This window comes from Triticum dicoccoides, chromosome 2B (genome assembly GCF_002162155.2).
Source record: "Triticum dicoccoides isolate Atlit2015 ecotype Zavitan chromosome 2B, WEW_v2.0, whole genome shotgun sequence".
In the NCBI taxonomy this organism is placed as follows: domain Eukaryota; kingdom Viridiplantae; phylum Streptophyta; class Magnoliopsida; order Poales; family Poaceae; genus Triticum; species Triticum dicoccoides.
The window spans coordinates 16384639-16389361 of NC_041383.1; the positions used below are offsets into that span (position 1 = coordinate 16384639).

At 47.6% G+C, this 4723-nt stretch overlaps 1 pseudogene; it reads left to right on the forward strand.

The window, feature by feature from the left end:
* The window catches only part of LOC119366853, a 17204-nt pseudogene that overhangs the window by 1569 nt on the left and 10912 nt on the right, over positions 1–4723 (forward strand).

Consider the following 4723-nt stretch of genomic DNA (forward strand, 5'->3'; position numbering starts at 1 on the left):
GAAAAAAATACGAGAGGTCTTAGTTATACCCACAAAATGATCTTTTTACATGTCACAAGTGCTCATATTCTCAGCATCACTACTGCAGGCACGGATGATATACCATGAATTACATCCAAAATTTTGTTCAAAAGAATTTAATACTCATGCAATGGTTTTTAAATAACTACGATGCAGTGAATTGCATAAAGTCTGACTGTGAACACCGATTGATGTAGAGATTAGGGTGCAACCTCCTCTTCCTAAGAAGTACGAAATGTTGCACAAAGACCACTTAGATATTCAACTGACCAATTGTACTTGCTACTCCTTACTAGAATTATAAACACTCCTAGTGGTCCAAGTAAGAGAAAACAACATGCCAAAATGAAAATTCTTATTGTGTAGATGAACTAGCATGTATGATATTTTTTCTACCGCAGGCCGATTTGCCGCACCGTGACGGATGCGGTGCACGTGTTGGACGCCATTGTTGGCTATGATGAGCTCGATGGGGCAGCCATGAGCGCAGCTTCCAAGTACATCCCTCATGAGGACAGATGGACTAAACGGGAAGAGGATCGGCGTTCCTAATGGCTTCTTCAGCTATCCAAATGGCAGCGTGCAGCACACAGTTTACCAGCAACATCTCAACACAATGAGGTACTATTTACATTTCTTTTCTTTTATAACAGCAGATAAATCATTCGGCATCTGCAATGTTTGTGAGATGCGCATTGTCCAAATAATTGCAAGGTTTATTAAAAAAATTACATCAACCCATGAGCTATATATGATACCATTTAGAAAAAAAAGGAAAGTATACCACCAGCCTATACGTTGACTCTACATCATATCATAACATTTTCATTTTGTTTCTTTTTTAAGGAAACAAGGAGCAAACGTGATTGAGAACCTCCACATAGAGAATTTAAATGTCATCCTTGATACCCTTAACAATGGCCAAGAGATTGCATTAGCAGCTGAGTTCAAGTTGAGCCTCAACTCCTATCTATCAGACTTATCATATTCTCCAGTTCATTCCCTTGCAGAAATCATAGCCTTCAACAATGCACATCCCGTTGAGGTCAGCTTAGTTCATAATTAACTACAATTTTGTTACTGTGACACACGTTATCTTTGTAGTTACATTTTCAGCTAAACTTAAATTGTGAGGTATACATTTGTGGCAGGAAAAGATGGATGAAATAGGGCAGATCATCTTCCTGGTAGCCGAGAACACGACCGGCATCGACGTCACCGAGAGAGCGGCGATCAATAAGCTGAACAAGTTGTCGGCCGATGGGCTTGAGAAGCTGATGAGGGAGCATGAGTTGGACGCGATCGTGACTCCCAACAGCGCCGCGTCACCCGTGCTTGCCATAGGCGGCATGCCAGGCATCACCGTGCCCGCCGGGTATGGCAAGATGGGGGTGCCGTTTGGTCTCAGCTTCGGCGGGTTGAAGGGGTACGAGCCGAGGCTCATCGAGATGGCCTATGCGTTTGAGCAGGTTACCATGGTCAGGAAGACCCCCGCGTTCTTGCCATAGAACAGACAAGAGAAAGGTGGTGTTGGGATTTATTTTGTTTTGCTTCAGAATATTTATGTATGTCCATGTATGGTGTGATCATCTTCCGCAAATTAGTTGACAAACATTTAGATGCTTTTGGGTCCATGGCCTCCACCTCTTCCTTCACCTTCACCATGGAACATTGCCAAAGAATTTTTCTAAACATATACTCCCTCCGTCTTGTAATGTAAGACGTTTTTGCAAGTTAGCGTCGTGGGACTGAGGAGGTATCAAAAATTGGAAGAAAAAAGACTATGACTTTTCTTTTTCCTACATGAATTCCCACTCATTATGCACTATTTGAGTGGCTGGAACAGACATACTCATGAAGCATTTGACAAAAGCCAAAAGCGACTGCCACAAAATGGTGCATTAGAATAAATTATGACGAGCACTCGCCAAGCCACTAACCACGCTGACAGCACCGTCAAGCTCAGCTCAGCTAAGCATGGCTTGGCTGCGGTTGCAAACTGCTGCCGCCGTCCTCGCTCTGACGGCCATCGCCGGCGCCGCATGCAGCTTCGAGTTCCACGAGGCCACCATTGACGTCATCCAGCTCGGCTTCCGCAACGGCAGCCTCACCTCGGCCGCCCTCGTCCGGTTCTACCTGGACCAGATCAGCTGCCTCAACCCGCTGTTGCACGCCGTCATGGAGGTCAACCCGGACGCGCTCTAGCAGGCGGCTTGCACCGACGCCGAGTGCGGCCGCGGCCAGCCCACCGGCGCCCTGCACGGCGTCCCCGTCCTGCTCAAGGACAACATCGCCACCCGCGACGCGCTCAACACCACGGCCGGCTCCTTGGCGCTCCTCGGCTCCGTGGTGAGGCGGGACGCCGGCGTGGCGGCCCGGCTGCGGCGCGCGGGCGCCGTGGTGCTCGGCAAGTGAGTAAATTGCTGAAAGCCACCACATTTGTGGCACGGATACTGCAAAGCCACCACTATTGCCGAAAATTTCAAAAAACCACCACTTCCTCGGCAAGTGAGTAACAAAAAGCACTAAACGTGCTTGAGCCGCGACTAACTGAGAATCTGACTTGTCGGGCCCACCTGTCGGAGCCACGTGGCAAAGGGGAAACGGAATGGCGGAAACGACCGTTAGGACACCACGCCGGCCCTGGTGCTCTCATTCCCCTCCCTCTCTTCTCTGTTGCACGCGCAACCATGGCAAGTACTCCCTCCGGCGATGTCGAGGGTGGTGACGACGGCGGCTCCAGATCCGGACGGAGTCGCGGGCGGGACCTGCTTGGGGTCGACTATGAGTCGTCCTCCTCAGAGGGCAGCCCGCTATCGCCGTGGCGCGGGCAGAGGGCGGGTGTGGCGGCTGCGGGGGCCACTGGTGGAAAAAAGGCCTTTGGTCGCGGTTCGCAACTGCCATTAGTCGCGGTTGCGCAACCGCGACCAAATAAGCGCGACTAAAGCCCCCCACCTTTAGTCGCGGCTGCTTAAGAACCGCGACTAACGGCCCGTCCACGTGGGCGCCAGGCGGCCGTCGGGGCGGAGGACCTTTAGTCGCGGTTCTTCTGGCCAACCGCGACTAAAGGCCGCCACAGGTTTAGGGTTTTAGCCCCCCCCCCTAAACCTGTTTTCTGTTTAATTTGTATTGTTTTATTTCTTTTGTGCTTTATTTTAATTTTGAAGGAGTTTCATATATTCTACGGTACTACATACATGCATATGAATGTACAATTTCAAATAAATTTGAAATTAGAACCAAAAAGAATTCAAGAGGAATATACAATATATATTCAATATCATCGGATGACCATATATAATTTTGAACAAGTTTCCATACATGATTTAATGCATATAAAGTTCTACGTCCTCGTAATAGTGTTCTCCTTTAGGATGGAGGACTTCCCTGCTGAACCATCCAGCTAGTTCCTCTTGAAGTGGTCGGAAGCGAGCTTCTGGACTAAGCATCCACCGGAGGTTATTCCTCTGAGCATTGGTATCACTCGGAACCCGCTCAGAGGTGTATCTCCGGATCATCTCACAGACATAGTATCCACATAGATTGGTCTCCGGTGGCTGAATATCCCCAGCATTCTTAGCCTTTAACATTTTGAATTCTAGCTCTTTTTTGAATTCACCGACCTTTGTATCTACGAACCGTCTCCAAACCCTACGAGGCAAAGAAAATTAAATGAACAAGAGAGTTATTAATTAGTTACTTGATATTAGGAAATGAACGAAATAGGCCGATAGATATAAAGCGCAAATGAATGAAAATAATTACTTCTGCAGCATTCTTCTCATGCCGCCCCAAAGCTTTGGATCCATATTCACAGAGTCGTGGACGAGACATTCTGAGGTGTTAACTTTAATTACTAGCAGAATCCAGTGGAACCTGCGGACACGATACATGCACAGTACGTCATGCATAACTCATCGATTAGCCGGCCACATACCATGCATGGAGTAAACAAAAGAGAATGTGCTCAAGACAGAAACACTCACTCAAAATGGTAAGGAAATAGAATATCACTTTTGAGTTCCTGCTTTGTAAGAAAGTGCCACAGGTCTGCCTCCACGTCGGCGGGGTGACGCTCCAACACATGTCCATTAACGATGTGTGGGTCAATGAACCCAACATCATGGATGTTCCTTACTTTGCATTCATTAATCTTCATTCTGCATGTATAATAGCGGACACAACAATATAGTTAGGACATATATATAGTGCAGGCAATATGAACGAGATGGGGTAGAAAGAGGGCTAAAATAAGAAAGAGTCGCGCGCGTTAGTACACACATATTTATTCAAATCAGTTAGTTTGTATCACCAGAGGCTCAATGTATATATATACCTCGGCGCCGGAGGTGGTTGCTACTTCCATTTGAAGATCGTCGTTTATCGACGTTTGTTCGGCATCATCTTGCTGACGGCGCCCTTCATCTTCACCGTCAAGGTTCAGATAAGAAGAGATATCATCTTCTTCTTCTCCGGTCGGCACATATAGAATATCGCCGTTTATGATGCCGAACATATGTGCTTCACCGTCCGGATCATAGTTGTCCATAATCGGGTCAGCTCTATCGTCCGCCATTATGTCAGTCCTGAAAACATGTAGTAAAAACAAATTAATTAAGTGAAGAAGGGGGGCGGTGGCGGTGGCGGTGGCGAAAGGGCGGTGGCAAAAGGAGGGGGCGAGGAAGGGGTGGGAGAGGGTGTC